Source organism: Psammomys obesus, unplaced genomic scaffold, assembly GCF_907164565.1.
Source record: "Psammomys obesus unplaced genomic scaffold, mPsaObe1.curated_primary_1811, whole genome shotgun sequence".
In the NCBI taxonomy this organism is placed as follows: Eukaryota; Metazoa; Chordata; class Mammalia; order Rodentia; family Muridae; genus Psammomys; species Psammomys obesus.
In genome coordinates, this window is record NW_026596149.1 from 12,964,467 (window position 1) to 12,970,466 (window position 6,000).

Below are 6,000 nucleotides of genomic sequence, written 5' to 3' on the forward strand. Positions count from 1 at the left end.
CCTTAAAGCTCTGTCGGGTGTTTCAACACGCGTGCACTTGTCTGCCTCTTCCTTTAGTGAGGAATAATAGGAAACAAAATTGAAGATTTTTAGTTACAATGCGATTTGATGAAAAACCTGTGCAAGAACAGCTTTCTGACTTCTTAGTAAAGACACAAATAAAATCAGAACTATTTTAAAACGTAAAGATATATTTCTGCTTTGGACCCTATGAGCCCCTTGGTATACACTATCTCATATTTTAGAAATAACTCCAAATCCCTGGAAGAGAATCAGTTAGGAAAATGTATGTCTGTGTTATTCATTCCTGTCAGCCCACCTTGTGGGCTTCTTTATGGCAAACTGGTAAAATCAAAAATCAAATGGCCAAGTCTTCTTGTATTGTGTCTGTGTGGTATACGCATGTGTGTGTGTGTGGGGGGGCGGGTAGACCTGTCTGTAAGTGTGCAGGTAGAGGGTGGAGGCTGACATTAGTGTCTTTTTCTACTGCTCTCTACCTTATTTTTATTTGTGGTTTAAGTTTATGATTTTTGAAAATACAATTATGAATCTCCCTTCCCCTTTCTCCTCCAAACCCTCCCATGTATACCCCTTCCCAATTTCCTTCAAATTCGTGGCCTCTGTTTTTCGTTAATCGTTATTACATGCATATATGTGTGTGCATATATGTGTGTGCATATATGAAGTGTGTGTGCACATGTATAAACATACACACATATGCACTTCTAAATATAGGCTGCTCGGTCCATATATTGCCACCTGTATGTATGTTTTCAGGGCTGACAACGTGGCACTGACCAGTTGGTGTGCTAGCGCTGTGGAGACCATCTCTCCTGCTCCCAGCCTTCCTCAGTTGCATAGAGTTCTTTGCATAGAGTTGCGGCCTTGTGGGCTTTTCACCATCCACCGTGCCATGTCAATTTCTGCCTCGCATTTTGAGGAAAGATCTCTCACTTAGAATGTTGATCTTGCTATTTCTCCTACACCAGATGCTCAGTGAGCCTACAAGATCCACGTGTCTCCCCAACCCTACACTGAGGCATTGGGGTTAAAAAAGGGTACCGCCATGCTCTGCTTTTGTACATGTATGCTAGAGATTCCAACTGAGGTCCTCGTGTTCTTACACCAAGCATTCTACCCACTGATCCGATCTGGAGCAGGTCCAGACCTGCTCCACTTAACCTCATAATTCTATCCAGCACCTGGTCACTTTTAAAATAAAATATGTATGCTCATTAAGTGATAATCATTGCTTTAAAAAGTAAATGAAAAGTGTGTTGGAAATAAAAGAATTTTCTTATCTCTTTTCAGCTTTGATGGTTGTGGACTAATTGGCAAAATTATTATATTTATTTATATTCATGAAGTTTGATATACAGGAGATACTCATTAACTATTTGTGAAACAAAAACTCATCTAGAAATAAGTTTTTTTTTCCCCAGTTAACTGCTGTCATTTGTAGCTTCTCTAGACTGCAATATTTTTCAGAGTGACTCAGTTTTGTATATACAGGTGATTGACTTCCTACAGTGTGCATAATGTGTGATTATTCACTGCAGAAAAGAAACGATTTCCCGTACTTCAAGTGCCCAGACTCAAGGCCACTGAGAACATGAGAGATTTGCTGCAGGACCAGAGAGAAACACAGTCACTTCTCTGTAGATACAGCTGCAAATCACAGGAAAAAGGAAATGAAATGTCCACACCCAACTGTTATTGAGTCAATGTAGCTACTGTGTTTGTGCTTTTGCTCCTAAGAGCAATCAAATACAGGCAGGCCACTTTAAATGTAGAATACAGTAAGTTAGATAGTTAAAAGCTTAGAGACACAAGGTTTAGAAGTGAAATCGACTGTAGTTTAGTGTACCTCCGTTCATTACTATGGGAATCTGTGATTCAAGTTAAAATTAAAAGGAACTGTGTCCATTTTCCCCTCAAGTATGTTCTCAGAGCGCTGGGAGGGTTTGAGTTATCCATAGTCTTCTATGCTTCCTGATTAAATCTTAGCATCCCAATTGGATGCGTGCTGCAATTGTTACAATATCATTAACACTGTCCTCTAATCTCTGTGGTCCCGTCTCTGTTCCCTCTGCCATTACAGTGCTGGTTTTGTCTCTCTCCCCAATTCACATTTCTCTCCATTTCCTCTTGGAACATTTTTTAGGGGTGGTGATGTTGAAGCCTTGTCAAGAGTCTGGGACTACCCTTTGCAGGATCAGTAGGGAAATTAAATCTCCATTTATGAGGGATAGAAAGAGACGGAGTTGTCAAGGCCAGGACATTGGCTGATCTGTTGGTTCCATTGTTCAAAGGAGACTTTTCTTTGTCTTCTACTCCGGTAGCTTCTTTGTGCTGGGAATGGCCATCATCTCCTCTGTGATATCCTTATGGATGTTTCTAGCCCTGGACCTGTCTCCTCCTGCCTCTATGACTTTGGGATGACATTTCCCACTTCTGTGCTTCAGTTTGCTCATCTGTGAAATGGGACTTGCTCATCTGTTATGACAGTGTTTCATAAGGTAGTTTTTGATTTACTTGAACACATATATAATAAACTTACAGTGGAGTTATATGTTCTATAGAATTGCTTTTAGTTTATGTATTGAACTTGATATCAGATTCTTGGAGAAGAAATCTTCATCCATGTCTAGAAAGTTGGAGACCTCCTGTTAAAGATTTGACCCACTGCCTTGTTTACTGTGTCAAATAACTTTTGACTTGTGTGTCTCAGAGGCAATTAAAGTTTTCTTCCTTTCCTGTATCTACCATGTGAATGAAAGCCTTTTCTAAATTTTTGCACTCAGATCTACTTCTGCCACATTTAGGGTTTTATTTGTTTCCATGGTTACAAACAAAACTACCATGCAAACAATTTCCATGTCACTATTTTTATCCAAATTATATCTTTAAGAAATACTTTATGCAAAAAAAATCAATTTAACCCTTCCAGTTAAAAGAATATGGAGTTGAATGGCCAACTGAGCACATTTTTATTCTGTCTTGTGGTCTTCAAAACAACTTCAGAGATAGACCAATTACAGATGAAGAAGTTGCAAAATAGACCTTGGTGATTGAAGCCCTACAAATGCAAACTAAGAAAATTACTCTCGTTTTTGTTTTGTTTGTTTGTTTTTTCAAGACAGAGTTTCTGTGTGTAGCATTTGCTGTCCTGAAACTCTCTCTGTAGATCAGGCTGGCCTTGAATTCATAGAAATCCACCTGCCTCTTCCTTCCAAATCTAAGATTAAACGTGTGCAATATCACTGCCCGGCTAAGAAAATTACTTTTAAGCAGGGAAGGCTGCTGTGCAAATATCCCAAATTGTATCCAAAACCACCCCCTCCCTTTTTCCTTGCATCCCTTTCCTGGTGTGCAAGAGCTCCTCTGCATTTTATTGGTGAGAGCACTAGATGCACAGCTCAGCTCTCAGCACATTAGCTGGTAATAACTGCAGAGGATGTGGCAATGCATTTGTATAGAAGGTCAGCACTCAGGCAGACAAAGAAAAGGGGCAGAGACCAAACAAAAAAGGCATCAGAATGGAACGAAAACACGCTACAGGTGGTTTGGCAGCGAAGAGCAAGGAGATCATCTTTCTCCCTTTTAAGGCACATTTTCCATTTTCTCCTTTGCAAACTGCCTTCAAAGCTAATGTTTCTTTGACTGCCAAGTCACCACATTTTCACAGCCCTGATGGTCAAAGTTAATGATATCAATTGGATTTTGGAAACAAAATATTCTTTATAATATTACTACCTACCGTTGAGTACAAGTAAGGACAGCTAGAATTTACTGTATACCTTTCTGACCCAAGAACCCATGGATTTCATAGGCAGGCAGATAAGTAGATACATAGATAGATAGATAGATAGATAGATAGATAGATAGATAGATAGGCAGACAGACAGATAGACATTTATTTGATGGGGAAGAGGATCTGGGTCTGTCTGTGGAACCCAGGCTACCTTCAAACTTGCAATCAGTTTCCTACTTCCTCCTGAGTTCTGGGACTACAGGTATGGGTCACTATGCCTGGCCTGCATAATTGCTTTTCTTTGTGTGTGCCCATGTGTGTATAGGCCAGAGGTCAAACTGGTGGGTTGTTCCTAAGGAGTCATCTACATTTTTAGCCAGGGATTCTTACTGGACATGGAGTTTGCGAATTAGACTAGGCAAGCTGGAGTGAGACCAGAGATTTTCCTGTCTCCACCTTCCCAACACTGGGATGGCAAGCCTATCCCACCATGCCTCACTTTTTACAGGGTTCTCAACTCGGGTTCTCATGCACGACAAGAACTTCACCGATGGAGCCATCTCTCCAGCCCCTGTGATGTTTTTTCATGTATCATCTCCTTTAATCTTTGCATATGCTCAGAGGTGTGTTATTTTTATCTTCACGTTAAAGGTAAGGAATCAACTTGCATCTCATGGAAGTTGTGTGACATACTTGATGACATTTTATAAGCGGTAGAACCAAAACAATCTTAAATGTCTTCAAAAGCCGTTGCTCTTAGTGCATTTTCTGTAGTGGTCTTCCTAATTGTTCTTGGTAATTCTCATGACTACACAAGTGATCTTTAAAACTCGGCTTAAGTGGGCACATGGAAAACAAAACTTCTGGATATCTTCAGATTAGTAAATCACTATTGACCTGTCAGAAGTTGACAAAAACCTATAATTGTTCACCATTCCCAGTTCTGTATTTTCCCTTTTGAACTGAAGAACTGAGCACACAGAATCCTAGCCATTTTTACAGACATGCATGGCTTCATAAAGTTTAATGAAATACAGAACATATATGCTGGAATTCTGTGAGGTGAACCAGGTGGCCTGGCATCTATATAACCTACAGTCAGAAACCCTGCTACTCCCATGAGGCTAAGAGTTTGCTAACATGTCTTGAGCTTTATGTTTCATATTGGTTATCTTAGCTGGTTGGCACAAGCCACAGACCTCGTACATAACCCACAGACGAGTCCCCAGAGAAATGCAGCAGAACTGAGCAAGCGCTCCTCCGATAAGTGATACTCAGTCTCCTTCCAAGCTATATGTACAACAGACTTGAATTTTGTCTATGTCTATCTGAGACTCCAGAACATACATTTTGACCATATTATCATTTCATCTGACACACTAAGGTTTAATACAAGACTGAAAATATTTATTTTTCTCCTAAGTGTGGTGATTATATATATTCCTAGCATTTGGGATTCAGGATACTGAGTTTAAGACCTTGGGCACAAGGACACCTGGTGTCTAGAAACAGAGAGAGATAGAGAGACAGAGAGACAGAGAGAGACAAAGACAGAGAGATAGAGAGTGATGGATACACAGAGAGATAGAGATAGATAGAGAGATAAATAGAGGGAGACACACACAGAGAGAAAGCCAGTGAGCACTGTCTTTATGATACCTGCTTATTTGAGATACCAAATATCAATTTAAATACAAATATTGTTTATAATACTTCAGAGTTTAAGAAGCAAGTGATTTATTTTAAACTAGAAAACACAGTATTGACAACTGAAAAATCCCCCATTCACAGAAAGGTAGTCTTCTTAGACTAGATTCATTAAAATGAAGGTCTCATTCCTGAGTTTGATGGGGAAATAATTTTTATGTGTTAATCCTAGACACCATTTTCTTTTGGGTTACACTGGGGAATGGTTGAGAGAAATATTTAATTGGACAAATCTGTTGCTTTATCTCTAGTCAAGTACTAGTGTCATTAGAAGAAGCACTTGAAAAAAGATTGTGAAACACTGAGCATGTGTTAAAAGAAGCCTAGGGATTGGGGTACTTGAAAGGTGATTTTTTAATGTTGTCACACTTCATTGTGTTCATTTATTCATTCTTACTAGTGGTATAGAATCAATTCTAAGGGCATTTTAGAGGGCTACACATCACACATTTGTCATTTAATGTTAATTATAACTGGTATAGAGTATCAGAAGGTTTTATGCAAAATGTTCTCTTGGTCATTAAAGTGTTTTTTTTTTT

The 6,000-nt window shown here is 39.3% G+C and overlaps 1 protein-coding gene across 1 annotated transcript in view; it reads right to left on the bottom strand.

The window, feature by feature from the left end:
* Celf2 (CUGBP Elav-like family member 2) overlaps positions 1-6,000 on the bottom strand; it is an 837,937-nt gene that overhangs the window by 730,485 nt on the left and 101,452 nt on the right. The window lies entirely within an intron of this gene.